The following is a 20,572-nucleotide window of genomic DNA, read 5'->3' as shown; positions in this document are numbered from 1 at the left end:
TATATTTAGTTATTTTGAAAGTATTACAAAACTTTATATTAATATAAATACAACCAAAATCTCTTCATGTGTTCTACAGAATTTTTGCATTTGAGTGTAACCAGCTTTTTAGGGAACTATGTTCCCATGTGTTTTGGTGTATTTGCTGGAATAGGATGATCTTTGTAGGTCCCTTCCAACTCAGCATATTCTGTGATCCTGTGATTCAATGTTTTGTAAGGCTTCAGTGTTCAGTAAGGCTTTCCAAGCTAACGCCCATTGGTTTTGTCTCCAGAATTTCTATTTGTCCACATATGCTCTTGCTTGTAATAGTACTTTTACTATTCTAAATGACAGTACTTTTAGTGCTTGTAGTCCTTTAGTCCAAATTATTCATTAAACTTTTTTATTTCTTCTAAATTTAAAATCAACTCTTTTTTTCCACATCATGATTACATAAAGTGCTACAGAAATGACAGTGTATTTTCGTACCTTACAGAAAGGAGAGTTTGAAGATGCACCATAAGACGTTTCCTTTCAGGAATCTTGTTAGTAGTGCATTGTACATGATTGCAGAGTACATGAGGAAGCATGAACACCTCTGTAAACTGACTGTGTGATGTTGCTGGGATCAGATGTGTCGTGGTTTTAAACCAATAACTAAGAAAATTACTTATTTCTTGCTGTGAGATATGGATTAGAACAAGAGCAAAACAGGCATAAAACTTGAAAAAAAAAAAAAAAGTTTATTGACAAACTACAATAATAAGAACACCAGAATAAGCTTCCAGAAAAAACCTTTTCATCCCTTATCTACCCACCTTGTTCACATGACAACAGAGACAAAAAACTTGGAACTTTGATGGTTAAAACAGTCCCAGTTCTTGCTGCAGTCTTTTCACCAGTCTTTATAGAGAAACAGAAGTTTCTTCCTGTTAATGTATGGAGTTTCTCACAAGAAAACTATTTTTGTTATAGTTTTCTATTGCCCTAATGTTAGCTGCCCAGAGCTGCTATTATTAGAGTTCACTCCTCCCATTTTCACATCACTCTGAAGTGTGTATGAGCCATGAGTCTAGAGATGGCATTTTTAAGGATAAGTTATTCAAAGGCAAAAAAGTCTTCTTCATCTGTTTCTGTGATCTTCACCAGAAAACAGTTTTCTCATTGCCTCTCAAGGCTTCAAATCTCCCAACAGTTTTCTCATTGCCTCTCAAGGCTTCAAATCTCCCAGCACTTCACTATACCATATTTACTCTACTTTTTACTCAAATTTACACTTTGAACACTTTATTCCTCTCTAGATCCTGTATCATGAATTAAAGGAGTTCTTTTCAGGACTTCATTGTCCATCTCCATAGTTTTAACAGAAAGATATTTCAGCTTAATTAAAGCATCTTCTTAATTCTCTACCTTTCCTGAAGCTTCTTTTCTTTCCTGTCACTGGTAGTTTATAAAGTCTCTTTTCATGTTGATTTCTCTCTCTCTCTCTCTCTGGATAAAAAGATTAATCCGCAAGTCTCATCTGGGTAATGAAAGAGTTAAAATCTTGCCCAGGCTTTTGTAGATGGTTCGGTGATCTCTGAACAGGAGCTGGAGCCGTCTGCGATGGAAAGTTCTTCATAGCTGCTCTAGAGAGTGTAGTCGCTGCTCCAGCCCGCTGCAGGTCCAGAGCCTCTCTCTTTCTTCACTCGGCAGTTTCTAGTGAATGTAGTTACAGCAAAACCTGCAGCCGAGCCAGAAATCGGCTCGGCCCGGCCCGGGCCCGAGGAAAACCTTCCCCAGGCCCCCCCATCTCCCGGCCGGGAGACGGGGCAGGCCCGGCTCCCGTCCCCGCCTGGCCGCATGGCCTGGGCAGGGAACGGGAGGCTGCCACCCTTCACAGCCAGGAAACAAAGAGAACTCAGAGAGCTCTGCTTTTACACTTTAAGGTAGGGTTCACAAGTTGATCCCACTTTTCAATGGCCTAAACTGCTGTCAATTCCCAGCAATGACCAATAATTGGTCAGGAGAAAAGACTCCAAGCACTTCCCAGCAACTCCAACTCCCTTAGAGGTAAAGTAACTCCATGACAAGATGCTTTACTGAAGTTTGAAGCAAGATGCTAATCCTTTTAATCCTGAAGAATGGGCATTGCTACCCCCCATCCCCCCCCATTTGGAACTATCTCCTGTTAGATTACTTAGGACAGACCTATTTGATTCTGTAGACACATTTACAAGGTAGTTTGAGAGACAGTAATGAATTGATTGTTTATTGGCAAGTAGAGTGATAGGCATTTGTGTGCAGTCATCTTCTAAGATTCCTGGTCCAGTTTGCTCAGGAGCAGTACTTGAGGCAGTTATGGACAATTGTGGAGGAATTACATTAAGTCAGAGATGTCTTTTAGAACTCTGTCATCTTGAAAATAACATAATACTAAAATAAAATCACTGTGTGCATTTATTTATTGATGTGTTTCTACTGTCTAGTAAGATGCTGTTCTGTGGAATAAAGCAGTTATGGATTTGAAATTGCATCAGAATTTTCAGTGAACTTCTCGTCAAACTGGTGGCAGGCCATCACCTAGACAGGCAGAATTGTATGAATCTCCATGAAGTGCCATCAGCTTTGCTGGTGAAGGTAGCTGCAGGCAGCAGCAATATCTGATCAGTCAGGACTCTGGTGCACTTGCAGCAGAGAAATGTGTATGGCTGGATTTGCAGGTGGAAGGATCATGGATGATTTTTATAAGCCTGACTGATACGTGCAATATACAGAGAACCTGCTGTGACTCTGCCATTTTATCTCCACCAAAATGCAGTCTGGTGGAAGTGCAGCTCTGATATATGTCTGAATATTTGCGTTTCCTTTAAACTTGGATAATCTCAGATGAGTTTTTGTTAGGGAAGAATTTATACAGCTTTCATACGGTCTCTTACTAATGCTTTTTTGTCTTTTATATATGTGAAACCTATATCTTGGAAGTTAATCAACCTATGTAAGTGCTGTGTATACATACTACTAGAAGGTTATGTTTATAGGGGGCTTGATGGCATTCTTTATTGATCAAATGGTTTTTCTATGCCAAGCTATTTTCCTGTGTTACTATCAAAATACCCAGTGAACTGTAATTATTCACATTTTTTCACACAGCTCTGAAATTACTGCCAGAGCCTTAGAATGCAGTTTTCAACATCTTTGGCTGCTGAAATTGGCACCATCCTTTAATGACAGATGTACTTGGAGTTCCTTCAGTACAAATGACATTATTGGCACATATAGGATTATATGGTAGATTATTTATTAGAATAAGCAGTGCACTTTTTATTGTGTGTTTTAAACCCTCCTCTGAATATCTAACCTAAGCTTCCTCTCACAATGACAAAATGACTGGTGTCATATCCTTAAATGTTACAAATGCACATACAATGTAGAAATGAAAGCAGGAAGGGCAACCATTACATGCATTCCAGGCAGTGAAGGTTGGTGCTATTGGGTGTCATTTGACTGCTCCTGTGTTTGCCTGCTTTTGGGGATAGTGTGTATGATATCTCACCTACCCAGAACACTGGAAAGCTGTAAGCTGTTTTGTGTCTGTACCATGTCTTTCTGTTAGCATTATTTTAATTAATTTTAATTAAATTAAAAATTTTAATTAAATATTGGATAGTAGGGAAGACAGACTAGCTTTTTCTCTGATTTTACAGGATTCTAACCAATATCCCTTTTATATATTAATGGTATTGTAACATATGTTTTAGTATATGTGTTTACAGTGAGACAGAGATGGGTTTGGTTTTTTTTAATCTATGTAATTTAACTGTATAAAGAAAGTAGAGGTCTGTCACTTGGCCATGGATATTTCTGGCACAATGACACTATGAAAGGTAGTTCTTTTCTATCAGGGAGCTGGTTCTCTTTAGCATATATGTACCTTTTTTTACTGGTGTTAACCAGGGTCTTAGCATCTCCGTTGTAAATTTAAAACTCGAGCTGCAGCTTGCTTTCTTGGTACAGTTTCAGTATAGATTTTTCAACTAATGTCATCCAGATTTTTGTTGGTTGCCTTTAGAGTTTGGCTTTGAAATTAACTAAAAGATCTGTTTATCTGCATAAATGAGAGATGAAGATGGGAGACAACAAGAAAGTCATTGCGAGATTTATAAAACACAATACTGTTGTTATGTTGGCCAGCAATGACATTTTGACTATAAAAACTAAATGGAGAAAACCCAGTAATTGTTTATATAAGTTTTCTTATGGAAAATAAGTCATTAGGCCAAAGCAGATACTTGCTTCTCCCTTGAAATTCTGTTTTCAACTGTGAAACAAAATTGTGAGAAGCCAAAAAATATTGGTAACCATGTATGCATATAAACACAGTAATATTTATTTATCAGAAATTGAGCCTTATTTTCCATTTCTAAGGCAGGCATGAGATGGTGGATATGAATTACCCACAGATTAACGGTAATAAGTAAGGCTAACAAGACTGGAGTTTCTTTTTAAAGCAGTATTGCATTTAAACACCCTTCCCATTAGAGTAGTGAAAATAATAATAATAATAATTTAAAAAAAAATCCTTATGTAAAGTGATTTTCAATCCTGTACGTTTTCAATTTTTGCAATTCTTGGCCACTGGTTTTATCATTCTCTTCAAGTCATTTGTTGTGCACAGAGTTGTTTGGGTTTTCTTAATGCAAGGTTTTGGGTGTCGCGTGTCAGAGACTGTAGCTTGGATCCACCTTCACTGAATCTCCCAATGCCCTCCCCCATCCTCGTTGACTTTGATGAGTTCATCAGACCATATTTTTGTCTCTTCTGCCCTGCAGACAAAACCTATGCTCTCTTTGTTCTGTACATTTTACTTCTCATTCAACTGTCCTGCACACTAGTTACCCTCTGAGGGAATCGGTTAGCAAGTAGGAGGAGTTGTGGAGGGGGGGAAATAATGTATTTCCTGTCTGAAATCAAGTGATGAAATTCATTAGCTAAAATTTCTTTTTCATACTGTATGTCAAGAAAGGCCAGAATTCTACCTCATGGACATTGGCTCAGTAGTGCTTGGCTTTGAGATTAACAAGGCAGATCTCATTAATTTTTTCAGATTCATGAAGCAATGATTTGCAGCCTGTTCATAGTTCTCATAGCTTTCAACCATGAACTCTGGAATTGTAATTTTATTATTGAGAAGTCATTCTCTTGAGTACTTTTGTGAGAAGAGATGAGTTCAGTTATGATTTCTTATGATTCAGAGGTACATAAATAGTAAAGAAGACTTCTTTTTCCCCCAATATTTCTGATTTCCAGTTTTGGTAAGATTTTAGCAGTCATGCAAAAAAATTGGCTGTATGTTGCTCTGTAACTCCTTCATTTGTCTGCTGGGATTGCTGCTCAGCTGAGAAAGGATCCACTACTTCCTTTGCCTCCAGGATGTGCTGCATGTTTTGAGATAGGAAGTTGTATCTCACTGTTTGAAAGAGGATACCACCAGTAACAGGATAGGCATAAATGCAATGGAGTTGTCTACTTAAACTGCTTGTCTTTGGTTCCAAGCTATGACTGGAGCCTAGTTTAGTTCTCTGCTGCTGTTTGCAAGCAGTGTTGGTTCTTCTAGATCTGTCTGAGGGGCTTGCACTGGGATGGAGGCTGCTAGCAGAGGAGAAAAGGGATTGGGGAATTCATCAACAAAGAACAAAAAAAACATGCGTGTGAGGCGAACTGGGGAGAGAATGCTCTGTACTTGTGCTATTTACCACTTCTTCAGGTTGTTTTGACTTTTTTCTTCTATTTCAGCATCAGCTTTTGTCTATATTGAATCTGTTAACACAAAAGACTCAGTCTCCAGCCGTTGCTGGTTTGCTCTTTTCCCACAGTTGCCAGAATGAAGTATAAACTAAAACATAGCCTCCTCAGGTAAGTGACTGCCAAAATATAAGGTCATCACCTTCCAAATTCAGAGAACTGTTGCAAGAGCTTACTGGTGTCAAAAGGGGGAGTCTTTGTTCTCCCTCTTCTTTGCTCTGAAGGTGGTTCAAATATCCAGTGGTAACGGCTGTCTCCATTTTCCCTCTGAAAGAATTACTGCTGCCACAGAAGACTTCAGAAGAAGAACAGGATGAAGTCCAGTAGGTTTTTCCTTTTGCTTCCTTGTAGTGATATTTTCATGTTGTCTTTTTTGCCATTTTTGGAGGGAAGAACAGGAGAGAATCCCTTGCCTTGATTTCAGGCAGTGGGTTGAATAGAGGAGAGGATACTGAAAGAAGTACATGTTTGTTTGTGCAGAGCCCCAGATTATCAGTGATGTACAGTTTTCATCAAAGCTCTGGGAAAAAAAGCTGAAACCAGGAAACCTTCCTCACCACTTCTGGATAACAGACTGGAGTGATGGTTCACAAATGCATCACAATATAATCCAGGTTTGAGGAATAACTGTTCCCTTTTCTGTGATGCCTACAAAATTCCTCACTTTAGACACATGATCAACTCCATTTTCCTCTTCATCATCTTGTTTTCTTCCTCATTTTGCCAGCTCTTTTGCAAGGATCTGTTTAACAAGACTGATGACTGTAGGGATGTCATCTCAGCCAGATTGGAGATGATTCTTCATGTAACACAGAGAAAGCTTTTCATTCCCAGCCACACAACCTCTCCTGAAGTGGCTTTAGAAGAGGCTAACCAGATTTCTTAGGAAATGCACAGATGTATTTAACAGCCTTGTGACGAGTTTATTCCTGTGGCCATAACAGATAAAAGTGGTCCTCAGGACCACATTTTTGAATTCTGTTCCCATAGTTTGGCTTTCCAGGGCAGCGTACAGAACACGCTCCTTGAGGTCAGGTCCAAGGCTCAGAGTTACAAACACCTTGTTCTGTGCCACGTCCTGGTTGCTACAGCTTTGTCTTAAAAACAGTTTTTAGAACTCTTCTCCTTAAAGATTTTTCACTAGTTTCAAAACTTCCCTCCTAAAAGTGCTCCCTTTGTGGAATCTCTGGTTCTGCAGCTTGCTAACAATTTAGCTTCAGTAACCTTAATTTTGTAAAGAAATTTGAAACCAAAATAGTCTAGACAAAAGAAAGAAAAAGAAGTTGATATACAAATGCAGACACAACATGTGTTAATGTGCGATTTGTTCCTTTTCTCTTACTTCCTTTACAATGCCTGAGGGCCAATATTTCTTCACTGTCCTGGAGCCTCGATCCCCTCTTTTGCTCTTGAGCTGTGTTTTCATGGAGCTGGTACCTGTCTCCTGCATAGGATGCAGGATATATACGTGCTCTCCATGTGAGTCAGTCCAAGGACAGTGGAATGAGAGCTTTGTGGTTTTTGTGAAGTTTTTGTGAAGGATTATTAATGAGAATCTCCTTTATGCAGTCTTTGTTGTTCTCAGAGGACAGGATGTTTGATTTGTTCAGTTCCTCTCCACAGCTCCCTTTGGAGTTTGAATGCCATGTTCTTGTATTGTCTGTATGTGGTCAGTCACAGCAGTTCACAGGACACATGGGATGCAGTTGCCTCCAGGAAATGCTTCTCTGGAGTGATGAAGGGCACATTTGCATGAGACAACTTGTGTTCAGTCACCTGACAATGGTACAGTCACCACTGCTAAAATGCAGGGCTTTCCCATGTCTGGTCATGTGCCTTTGCTGTTTTGTCTGGCTGGTAAGGAGGGTGCTGGAGGGCCTTCAGTGAAAGGAAGTGGGTTGTGGCTGGTTGAACAACTCTTCTGTTGCTCTCCTTGTCCCTACGAAGCTGGAGAAGCTGGCAGAGACTCTCACTTGTTGTGAGTCACAGGTGGCTGTGCTGTTCTCGGGTATTGCCAGGATGGGAGCTGACTCCTCACAAAATCCCATTTGGGGCTGGTGGTGCAATCTCCAACATGCTCTGCTGACATGTCACAGGCATGAGTAACATCTCTGAGAAGAGCATTCCCAGGAGCTTCTAATAACTTAAGTACTACCACAAAGCCTATTATGCTCCTAGGATGCTGAAGATGATTTTCAAGCCTCTTGTTCATCTCAGTTTGAGAGATCATGATTTGGATGGGAGGAAAATAAGTTACTTGATGAGCATAAGCAACTCTCACAAATACATTATAAAGGTGAAATATTGGCATTTTATGTGTTTTTAGTGGCAAAACCATTGGAAATTGATATTTATTACAGTATGCAGGCTGTCTTAATTTGCAAAGTTGTCCTAAATTGATGCAGATAGAGGCACAAAAACTGAACTAAATGCCAAATACACATGATGACTTAACACAAATTTATGGAGCCCGAACTGGAGAAAGGGATCAAAAAACTAGAAGGATACAGATATGTAAATAAATAGGTATTTCTGTTTATCAAGTCACGGAGTGCAGAAGACCTGTATGTCTTGGTCATACAGTTGGCATGATCCTTTAATAATGACTGACTGAAAAAAAGAATAGATCTAAATTTATATTCATGGATTATGACATGGATTTCAAGTATCACTGAACAAAATTGTAGCCACATGAAACGCACACACAATTACTTGTTGATCTCCATATTAAGAACAATCTCAAAATTTATTTTATGATGCAGTTGTTTATTGCATTACTAGAACCCGTCCTCAATTTATATCACTGAAAACTGTAAGTTAAATTCCTTGCTAGTGAAACCTTTTAAATCTAGGCAGCAAAATCAATTCTTCTGGTTTGAGAGTCTGCATTATACCATAGGAAGGGACTAATTCATCATATCTAAAAATATCAGTAGATGAAAACACTAGGTTTAACACACAGATTTGTTCTTTCTTGAAGGAAAAAAAACTGAGTTAGGAAATGCTTTTCTCCCTGGATTACAGTATTTTCTTGAAAAATAGTGTGAATGATAGGTAAGCCTGTAACAGCTATTTTGGAAGTGGTAATGAGCAGTGGAAATTAATGCATTTTTCATTATTTATTTCCAGCACTGTAGGTTAACGGAGTCAATAGTGTATCTTTTCTTGTAGAACCACATCCTGTCTGGTTGAAAAGGATGGGATTATTAGCCAACTCTGTGACTTTTTTGTCAAGACAGGAACTGCTTCATGTCATGCTGTCTGACAACATTGCTCAAAAGTTCTTCTGTCACATGTCCTTCTTTCTTCCAAAGGCACTGGCTCCTTTTCTGAGGGATAGAGATTAATGTTAGATTCTCTCAAATCTGAAGGTGTTTTTTGGACATGGTTTTAATGACTTTTAATGTCAGTGCTTTCACCACAGTCTGCTAATTAATGACCAACTATTATTATTATTCTGTAATACCAGTTGATGCAAAACTGACATAAATTTATCTTACTTTGGTGTCAGGCATCTGTTTCTTTTTGGGTGCTTCCATGGTCAAACTGACTGTGTGTTTGTACTAAAGATGGTGAATTTGTAACATCCTTACTGAGGTTGAAAGGCAGGTTGCTATATACAGGTATTATTATCATACCAGATTATTTGCATGTAATATTCAAAGAAGAGCAGACTTAGAATTTACTGTCTGCCAGTGTTGATCTGTTCTTTTGATTTTGGCACTGTGCTGTGTATGAATCATATTTAATGGCACAGGGAAGGCACTGTACTCAGCAAGAGAATGAGGCTGTATGCATCTGTTTGAGTCAGCAGCCAGTGCATTCTGCTGCAGCTCCGGTCAGAACAGTCTGGAGGTTATTTGAGGGGACAGTGAGTCATGGTGGTGCCTTCTTCACTCATCACCAATCTGCAGGGTGACACATGACTCTAGTGCAAACCTCTGGGTGACTGTAAGAAAGTGATTTAAAATTTAAAAAGCAAGTGTCATTACTTGAAAATAAAAAGATTTCTGGTTATACAGAGGGAAAAAAAGAGTCCTATAATCTAAGTAAGTCATATTTCTGGGTATTGAGGGTCTGGAGGTGGTAAGATTTCCTTAATGTGCTCAAGGTCTAGCCACTTCATTTCTGTAGAACTTGCATTTTCTTTATATAAAAACAAATCTGGATGATAGATTCCTAATACTGTATCTGAACTAACTGCTTGAGCTGACTAAATTCATATTCATTAAGATATGTTTGTTAAACATAAAGCCAGAATTTTGGAGAAAGCATAAGTGTGAAATTAATTATGAAATTAGTTCTGGTTGTGGCCACCTCTGCTGTACAAATCTATGAAAAACAATGCAAGTGTCAGTTCATCCCCGTTCCACATAACCATTATAGGAAAACCTATGAACAACTGAACGAGAAGTACTATAATTTCTCTTGTTAAAGTGGTAGGAATGGTGAAAGCAGAAAGAGGCCAACTGGGATTAACCATAAAAGGCATACTTCCTTTCAGAACTAAAAATAAAACCTGTGAATTCTGAGTACCAAAGCTTGTCTACCAGATAATTATGACACTAATTTACATAGTCTTTTATCTCCTTCTAGGGACTGGTCTGAACAGTCTTCTCTTAAAAACCCTTCCAGCTTTGGTGGTTGCCTTGCAGCCTAGGTTTTCAGGCTCCTTAGCTCAAAAGATATCTGACAATGTAGGTTGATTTTAAGCAAGGTCTTGTGGGTTTGTGCTGTGTGGCACCCTGCCAGGGATTTCTGGTGCCTCCGTTATGGGGGGGAAGAGAGCTCTGAGCAGAACAACACTTGGTATTAAGTTGTGGAAGCTGAAGAAGATCCTCATCTCTCAGGCTGTCGTTTTGTTTTAGAAAGGAGAGTGTTTCAGAGTAGGCAAATACATGTAGTTCCAGACAGCTCCATGCTGTTCTTCCATTCACTTAATTTGCCTAGTAAATGAAATATGAAAATTCAAATTAGCATTGTGAGCTCTGTGGGGTCACTGTGCTCCCACATGATGGAGATTCTTTAATATTCTTTAATACATTTTGAGTTTAGGAGATCACAGACCAAAAGACTCGTACTTTTAAAGCATTGTTCAGGTTGCAAAGTCAGCCATTGAAAAACTGGAAGACACTGTTTTCCTATATGTGGATGAATGAATGGAGATGTAAATGGTCTGTTCCTGAACTTCAGAATTTTGTTTCATTTTGGCTGAATAAAAATACAATTAAAGCTGCATACGTAATGAAAGGATGACAGTATCTATGCTTAATATTCTTTCTCGGTCGTCTCAAAATCCACAGTGGATAGATGATCCACCAGTTTTTCTGTCAATGGTGAAAGATGGTCCTTGCCTGAGGCCTATGGATTCACTTTGTGTTTTCCATAATTTTCAAACTCTTGAGTATTTTTAAAATTTTAGATAATGTAGATGATGTATTCTTCCTTCTGCCCATTACCCTGCACACAGTTATGGGAATTGCCCAGAACATGATTATTCCTAAAAACTGAAAAGTTTACTTAATAACTAGGCTGGGTAAAAGACAAATGAAAAAGTTAATTTTGTTGGAGTTCTGCAAAATACCATGGTGGAGTATGTCAGAGAGCATTATATGAGCTGTAATTTAATAACTGTAGCTGAGACATAGTTGGTTGAAATATTTCACACATCATAGAATTTAGAGTACCTCGTAGTTGTTCTGCATAAAAGTACTTTAAAATATTCAGAAGATGGATTTTGACTATATTTTTGCACCAAAAAAAACCCCAAAAACAGCTGAGCAGATAGCATCATAATACATGCTATATTAAATGTTATTCAGGAATGGAATTCTTATGTTCCATCACTGGTTCTATAAAAACAGAAGTGGTCAGTTATCTTTCTAATATAAGCATCACTTTTTTAATGTTTACTTTAGGTCAAGAGTCACATAAGGCTTATTCCTAGTACTCCTCAAATATAATTTCTGCTCTACTTCCCAATGCCCAAAATAGTTTTCCAGTTAAAAGCCATTAATTATGAAGATTGCTATACCTTATTGTCATCCTTTATAAAACTTCATATCAATAATGCCATATTCAGATGAAATTGAAATCAGGCTAATTGATTTTTTTATGCCAGTATAGTAGAGGTCAAGCACATTTTTAAACTCTGAAAAGAAAAAATGTTTTTATTTATACTAAAAGCCATTTTTGGAGAATCAACTACAGTATTGTCTTGGTTTGAGACAAAGTGGGAGGAAATGTCCCAAAATGAACATGTCCTCTAATAGAAGGCAGATTTCAGCAACCCCTCCCTCATGCAGGTTTGTAAAAGAATTTCTGGAGGAAAATGAAAAACACCTGTTTATTTAACAAGCAGGGTGCTCCCAGGCATGAGAAAGAATGAATAATGTTAAATAATAAAACCTGTTGCTGTAGATTCAGAGTCCTTTCTGTAGGTGTGGGTCAGCTCAGGCTCACCGGGATCTGGAGCTGGCATCTGGGCCCATGTAGGGGAGCCCTCGGTGATGTTCTGTTTCGGACCAGAGAAAAGCTGAACAGTTCCAGAAGAAGAAACCACAGTCGCAGGAAAAACTTCATGCCTCAGCTAGCTAAAAAACTAGCTTAAAAAAGCAAAGAAAAACTCTGTGTCTCTCCCTGGAGAAAAAAAGCCAAGAGAGCTGAAAAAAACCAACAAGTTATCTGTGTTTTGAACACAGCTGCCAAAAGAATTCCACTGCTTCCTCCCCATTTTTGAACTTAAAGCTACAGGACTCATGCCTATGCACAAAGCAAGCAATAGTGGATAAAGAACCATACAGTCACCCAGGACAAGTATATATGATTCCCTTTCTGATCTGAAAGGGATTTGTTGATAGACAGTGGGATGTGGTTGCCATTAAGAATGTACGCTTACAGCTAGAACCTTATAAATGGCTATTGAGAAACCGCTCAGACTATTCACTGAGTCCTCATGGAGGTATAGTGAATGTCGTTTATTTCTATCTTTAGCCCACTTTTATAGGGTCTGACAGGGTCCACGGGCCTAACAAGCTACTATTGGCTAATATGTATTGTTTACATTCTTTCCCCAGAATACAAGGCTATTGTTTTTTCTTTCATGCTCGCTGCTTTAGGAGAGTTTCAAGGATATTACCTTTAATATTGTCACTTATACCAAAGGCTGGCTTGTGCAGACAGGCTTTTACTAAAATCTCATGCTTTTACTCTGTTAAAATGTTTTCCTACAAATGGCTGGCTTTAAATGTTCAGAAAAACTTTATCTTCCTTGTCTGAAGTATATAGGGGTCCTTTGTATGATCTTGAAAATAATATCAGTCTATCTTTCTTCTGCTCAGTCTGTGTTTTTACAAGCTGCTTTGTTGGCAAATATCCTGTTGAATAGCCTCAGGAGATATTTTCAAACAAAATTCACCCAAGACAATGATTCAAAATGCTGTTTTGGTGTCTGTGCAGGACACCAAGGTGAGATTTATCAACCCACAAAGACTTTGTAAAATAAAGTAACAGAAATGGAAAAGGTATGACTCTCTAGTAAAAAGTATGTATTTCTGATGGTCTAAAGGTACTATATTCTTGCAATTTCCTTGTTGTTTCACCTTTTTATACTCTCCCTATAAGCCTTGTCTTTGTAAAGCTGGGGGCTTTTATTCGTCTGTAAGACTATGAAAAATTTACAGCAAATTTAAATAAAGTTTTTCTATGGCAAAAATAATTTTAGTATTTTTGAGATGTATCAAATGTGTTCAAAATGCATCAAAAGTGTTTACCTCAGCCATCTTTTTCAATTATGACATTAAGAAAGAAATCAAATCCATTACTATAGCCTTCTTTCTCAAATATGGGTTTTTACAAATGCAGGCTTGTTTCAGGACCCTGGAGTATGACTGACAACTTAAAATGTTTGTTACTCTGGCTCATACCCACCTCCCAAGTGAAGCAGATATTTATTTAGTACAGGTGTTTACAGTGTCAAACATTAATGGAAATATACTATTCTGGTAGATCAGCTGTTAATCTAAAATAACATATTACTAATTTTAAATTTTTATGATCTTGGAATTCCATGAAATGAAGAAATTCCTTTTTCAAACTCTCTACCTTTATGTAAACCTCTCTGTGAGGCTCTCTGTCCTGGTTTAGAGCAAATTTGGGAGGATACCTCCAAAGCTGTCCCTCTAGAAAGCAAATTCAAGAGGCCCCCTCCCCCCACCAGTTCAAGAGACATAAATCTCCTTTGAGAAAAAAGGAAAAAACGGTTTATTTAATAAGCTAAGTATTCACAAACATGAGAAAATGAATAATAATAGATAATGGAACCTTTTGTTGTTCTGAAGAGATGGCAAATTCAGAGATAGTCCTTTTCCATGGGGTGTAGCTCGGCTTGCTCAGTCTCTTATCACTCCCTCCTGCACTGGAAAATACCGTGTTCCAGGCCCTGGTGGGCTGTAGGCATAAGCTCCTGATGTTTTTCTGGGTTTTTGGTCCAGAGCAGGGCTATTCAGTTCCACAAAAAGAAAACCCACACTCCAGGGAACTTCTCTGCCTCAGCTAGCTAGAAAAAACTAACTAAAAGCAAAGGAGAGCTTTTTTCTGCTATGTGCTGCAGACAATATGCACCGAGAGAAAGGGAATGCTGGGGGAGTGAGAATGAAGCTTCTGCACACACAAACTGTGTGCCACTGCTTCCCCATCCCTTCACTCTTGGATTTAATTTTAAAGGTGCAGAACTTATTTCTGGGCTAAACAGACAAATTGGGATACAATTCACCATCATAAAGTCACCCCAGTAGACTCTTTCATTCAGAAATGCATTGGTGGCAATTAAAAAATATTACTTATATAATAGGCTATGACTAGCCCTCTAAAAGAGGTGTCTAAATTCTCACTTGAAGTTTATCAAGTGTTTTAGCATCATTCTAAAGAGCAGATAGTGGTTACATGTCCTCAGTTGACCTTAACCATGCCTTGCCTTTTCCATCTTGGTTTTAGCTATAGTGATCTGCTGAGTAACAGCAAACAGTGGAAAAAGACTAAGTGTAAGAGCAAAACAAAACTTAAAATCGTGTTCCAGTAGAAAATAACAGTGCATGTCTACCTGGCATAGCAAATGCAGGTTGTCTTAAGGCTTGTATAGTAGAACTGTAAAAGGAAAGAAGGCCAGAAGAAAATATTATTATCAGGACTATTAAACAGGCTTGTCTTCTTTGGCTTGGAAGTGGGGGTCGCCTTTTGTATGGCCATGAATGCTGGTAAGGGAGCACGTGAGAAATGAAGTACCAATGGATGCCTCATGAAACATGGGACCAGCAGATTCACAACAAGCAAAAGGAAGTACTTTATCAGCTAAGGGAATGATAGTTACTGCCATGGTGCCCTTGCTGCTGAATGATGTGCTACAGTTCATCGATACGGTAAGTGGTTATGGGGGCTCAGGGAGAGGATGATGAAATAGGATGCAGACTCTACCTCAGGAAGTATGTCCCATAAACCGCTGTTTGCCAGGAGCTGCTGGATCATTTTGAGTGTCCCTTTCAGGTTTCAAGGAGGGGAAGAGTGTGTGTTTGGGAATTGCTGAGACCAGATAGTGACCTGGTGTGACCTAGTATCACTGCTCATAGTCTTGTGAGATAAGAGATGGGAATAACAGTAGTTAGCAGTTTTGTCTGCTATTATACACTACTTGGACAATATTTTGTCAGTTTCTTTGGAAAATACTTCTTTTTTTCCCTTTTAGGTTTTTGATTTCTTTTTCCTTTTAACATCCTTTGATGTGGTCTAGTGAGCTCTGTGTGTGGTCAGAGGGGGAATTATGCTGTTTCATTTTGATATGCCTTTTCCAAGTGTCTTTCCACCCTCTTGGAAGTTTCTCTTTATGTCCTTTTGTGCTTGTGCATTAAAGTGAACAAATCTTTGCAGTGATTTCATCCTCAATGAAGACAGGGCAGATGGTGCTAACAGCACAAATTAGTGAAGCTGTAAAGTAAAATTTCTCTACCTTCCTACTTTTATGTCCTTCCCCTTACTAGCATGAAAAGTCAATTAGCATTGCTTCAGTAGCTGCCTGGGTTGTAAATTCACACTGCTCTTCCCCACCCCTCTCAGGACCATCCCAGCTTTAATTCCATAGCATTAGCTGCCATGCATGGCCATGGGTATTTGTCAGCCTAAAGTATTTCATACCCAGGACTTCAAAGCATGTCATGGGTCTGAGAGTGGCTTTCTGATAAATAAAAGTCTCATCCAAATCTTCTGTGACCAGTTAGAAGTATACTTTACCAGGAAAAAATAACAAACCCATACAACAAGACAACATAATCCATAGTTTCCAGTTTGTTATTTTCCTGGTTTTTGCTGGAAATACATGTAATCCATATGTTTGGATATGGTTTATTTTGGGCTTCGGAAATGCGAGGTAACTTTTCTGGCCTGCATTAGTCTATGCAAAAAAAAAAAAACCCCACACAACAAACCCAAACAATAAAGCTGTTACTGAGGTTTAGCTTCAAAGTTGTCATTCTCAGCCAGTGCTGAGGGCTACCAGCACATCTGAGACAGAGATAAACCCAGTGTTTCACCAGCTGTTTGATGGCCTTGAACACACAGAGCCTTGTCAGCTCTGGGCACTGCCTATGAAAGAGTTTTTGCTTAGAACATAAAATTATCCAGTGCTGCTCTGTGTGCCTTAAACAGAAAAATGCAGCTACTTGAAGATAAGTTCCTGCCATCAGTTAATAGTGTACAATGTACATGTACAATCATCTGGTCTGCAACCATCAGAAAAAGCAAAAGAATTAGTGAAGCTTCCAGTGAATGAGGTACCAGCTAACCTCATCAGCACAGCAGCTGGAACAAAGCCTTTCCAAAAAGATTTGAAATCTCAGTGCTGAGAGAATTAATATAAGAAAGCAATTATTACTTTTGCAAAAAATGCAAAATTAAGGGTAGTAATGGTACTGCCACAATACTTGTATAAGTTGTTTTTAAGGAATGGTAGCCCATGATCTCTTTATGTACACTTGGCAGTTTTTTTCAGTCTCAGGTGGGTATAAGGTACAAATCCAGAGATGTTTATATGGAGCTCTTAACATGAGCCCCAAGCTGTATCCTGTGCTAGAAGCTAGGCTGTACAATCCCTGTGTGGATCTGCAGGCTACTACAGTGCATGCACTGGGATCAGCACTAGATAAACTATACCAGACACCTAAAATTTCACATATACAGTAAGTAAGCATCCATCTGGCATGCTTCGTGATTTCCGATAGTAGTGTGGATGCTGTGATAGCAACTCTGCATGTTGAGATCTGTGATTAAATGCTGCTTTTTTTGTCAGCCCCACCTGGGTTGCTTTTGTCAGTCAGCGCAGTTCTCATGTTTGAGGTTTCTCAGCTGGGGTGATTATCTTGGTGTGATTGGAAGAGGTTACTCTGAATGTAGAGAAATGTGAAGGGCTGATGCAGGTAGTGCTTTGATCGACTTCCTCACACCTGCAGTTTTGAGGAAGGCAGAATTATTTTTTTTCTTTATTAATTCTGGAAAAAAACCCCCAAATCTCATGTTTGGAAATTAAATCCTAAATTGTGATGTGAAGGTAACAAATACAGAGACATCTGCTTGCTGCATCTGAGAAGCTGTAAGAGCAACTATATACTGCCTTAAAGAGTAAATGCCAAAACACGTAACTTCTCAGGGAGACTTGCCAGTACCAGTCCAACAGAATACTTGTAGGGAAAAGAAGGGTGCAGTTGCTTACCAAAGGTTGCAGTTGCAGTCTATCCCAAGACTTCTGGCCTTGTCATAAGGTTAAGATTTCCTCACATCAAAAGTGTGCTAGTGAAAAGGCTGTGAATTTCTGCCACCTGCAAACAAAGAAGGGTGTTTAACATAAGTGCCCCATGATGCCATCTCTGCTTCTGTAGGAGAGAAACACACTTGCTAAGACAGTTTTAGGAACCTGGAGCAGCTTGTGAGCCTGTGGGGATAAACGACAGCATCAGGGACCAGCTGTGACATAGGCAATGCCCACTGGAGCAGGTGATGTAGAGCAGCACAGTGATGTCCTCAATGCATGCTCTGGGCATTTTCTCTGGACTGCTGTTGTCTCATCTTCCAGGCGGGAGCTCCCAGTGGCAGTGGAGCTCCTCAGGAGCTTGGTGTGGATATTCTGTGGGTGCATGGCTTGTGTTCTCCGGGTGAAGTGTGAGGTTTTGTTCCTGACTATGCTCTGACACCAAACTAGCAAGGTCTCACAGACCTGACTGCAGTTCCTCCAGTCTGGCTTTTGGGGATTGTAAATACGTTGGCTACACAAGCCAGCTGCTGCTGCTACCTTTGCATCATGAGCAACTCTGATGCAAAGAGATTAATTTTATTGACAGACTCTTGCCAATACATCACCATTGGTTGAAATCACTTTTGATTAAGAAAGTAGAAAACGTACAGTTAAGGGAAATCTGACAGAGAAGTTAGTTTCTTTCCAATTTATTCTCATACAAATATATTTACAATCTAAACTTTGTTGTGTAGGGTATGTGAAAAAAAAAAAAAATAATAATCCTGTTGCATCTTTCCAGATCTATATTAGTCCAGTTTTTTGTATAGGAGTATATAATTTTCTGAAAAGTATCTAATCATACTTAATATTCTTCAGTGTAACCTATCTTTTTTTCCTTACCTATTATGGGGGGAGAAAAGAGCCACTCATGCACATTCACGAGTTTTAGCTAGCTAAATTGACATTATAACACAATAGGCCTTTTATTAAAATAGAAAAAAAAATTTAAGTGCATGGATCTTCTGCATAGTTTTTTCTTACTTTAAGTACTGAAAATGTAGTATTTACTGTAACTTGGTGTAACCTAGAAGAAAACTTATTATGGAATAATTTAATTTTTTTTAAAAAATGTAATTATTAATTTAGTAAAATTTGATTGGCCCCATTTTACTTCTTTTCTTTCTAAATACAAGAATTTGAGCACTCAGTTAACAAATATTAATGCTTCTAAAGTTGATGGTCATCCAGGCTACACTTTTAGAGTGGGAGAAACTATGGTCATGTCACATGTCCCAGTCTGGTAACTGTTGTTAAAACAGACTGTCCATGGGAAATTCTCTTGCAAAACTTGGTATAAATATCTGTTTTGCTGCCCTCCACTGAAACCTGTTCAGACTCCAGGGTTGATGGTTGATACCCTCTAAAAGTCAGTACATTGTGCTGTGGAAAAATATACTTAATGTTCTAAAGCAATAATTACTTTATTGTCAGTTGTAATAACATGGTAGAGATCTAAGTAGCTAACTATTATTTGAGAAGTGGATTTAAATTAGTAAAGCAGACCAAATGGATTAGACTATCAATCATTGTTAAATTGTTGAGGCTGACACAGAAATGCACATTTTGGCAAAACAAACTGTTCCTAAACCAGAGAGATGTCTGATGGACACTTTTAGGGAGAGGTTGTTTGGTCAAGCATTCCCTTTGCCACTGGAGTGTAGTTTTGATGCTGACATAGAAGATAGGAGAGAGAAGTTCATCTTCCTAGTTCTGAGTGAAGGAGCAAGGGAAAGTCCTCTGAAGCAGATGGAAGGAGACCTTGAAACTAGGATTTCTGTTTCAAACACAGGCACTCCTCTCCTCCACTGCCTTCTTGGACAACAGGCAGAAAAACAGGCAATTCAGTAAATACCAGAGGCACAGAAGTTGTCATGAAACAGACAGAAATTGTTTAATATGTTAGATCTCTTTTTGCTAATACATAAAGCCTGAAGGAATCCAGACCATATTAATGTTCAGAATAGTCCCCACCCTAGTCCACCCCAGGGGGCATAGAGGAAAGCTCAGGAGTAAATGCTTAAAGGACTCTTTGGCACATAATGCAAAATCTGGTTTGATTGCTCTTAATAATCTCTATACTGGACTCACCTATCAGCAAGCAGAAATTCGATTATTGCCCATGATTTTTAATTCCTAGTGGTAGGCAAAATATATTCAAATATATTTGTTTGAGCTACATCCTTTAGGAAGCATTCATAAGCATCAACCTTTTGCACACAGCATTCTCCTCTTGAATGAGAGTTGGGTTTCAAGAACATTACTGAGGAACAAAAAAAAGTTAATCTATTGCACTTTGATGACTGCAGAGGATGTAGCCTGTGAGTATCCTATGAGTATTAAGGAAGGCATCCTCCAGGATGGAGCACTGGTGAAAAGAGTGCTGACACTCCACAGTTACTGTGGTCTGACTGGCTTCTGCTTTAGCCACACTGCCACAAAGTGTGGAACACTGGGTGCCTCTACCCTCTGCTTCTTGCCCCAAGTCAGGTTATGGTCTTCCTTTTGTGGCACAATACCTACAACAGCAAAGTTTGCATGGGAAAAAAATATTAAAATATATATATATATATACATATACACATATATTTTTCTCATCCTCATAAAGCTACAAGCTACTGTGATCCTCAAAATGCAGTTTTTAGCCCAGTGATGAAGGTTCTCAGATTGGAAAAGTAAGACTGTGCAGCAGAATGTCAATTCCAATAAAGTATGCATTTCATATTATAAAGACTATTACAATCAAGAGTTCAGTGGGGTGTCTCTGTGCATCACAGAGAAAACACTTCTGAAAAGAAATCCTAATTTTTTGCATCTGAGAAGTAGGGCTGCAAGGTATTACTAGACCAGACAACAAACCAAAGGGCTTTCCCTTCTTGAAATGGTCGAAAATTTCTCTTGGAAAGGTCATAAATAAAAAGCTGATAATGGAATGAATAGCTTTGTCCTTTTAGTTTCTTTAAAGATCTAGAA

General features: G+C 38.7%; 1 protein-coding gene and 1 long non-coding RNA gene across 12 annotated transcripts in view; one reads left to right on the top strand and one right to left on the bottom strand.

Annotated features, from left to right (window-relative positions):
* The window catches only part of JMJD1C (jumonji domain containing 1C), a 174,845-nt gene that overhangs the window by 74,289 nt on the left and 79,984 nt on the right, over nt 1-20,572 (top strand). The gene's annotated exons all lie outside the window — the stretch shown is intronic.
* On the bottom strand, nt 4,330-14,437 carry LOC111931535 (uncharacterized). Of its 6 annotated transcripts, XR_015289807.1 has the most exons (4): nt 14,089-14,399; nt 12,175-12,428; nt 11,801-11,917; nt 4,330-10,712 (listed from the first exon to the last, which is right to left on the bottom strand). It is a non-coding gene; the product is annotated as an uncharacterized LOC111931535 (long non-coding RNA). The 6 variants fall into 6 exon arrangements; XR_015289809.1 differs by lacking the exon at nt 11,801-11,917 and having other exon boundaries at nt 12,175-12,280; nt 14,089-14,433; XR_015289806.1 differs by lacking the exon at nt 14,089-14,399 and having other exon boundaries at nt 12,175-12,741.

The sequence above is a fragment of the Cyanistes caeruleus genome, chromosome 8, assembly GCF_971803275.1.
Source record: "Cyanistes caeruleus chromosome 8, bCyaCae1.hap1.1, whole genome shotgun sequence".
Lineage (NCBI taxonomy): Eukaryota > Metazoa > Chordata > Aves > Passeriformes > Paridae > Cyanistes > Cyanistes caeruleus.
Note: the sequence above shows the minus strand (reverse complement) of the source record. Positions and strands in the feature narration are given on the sequence as shown.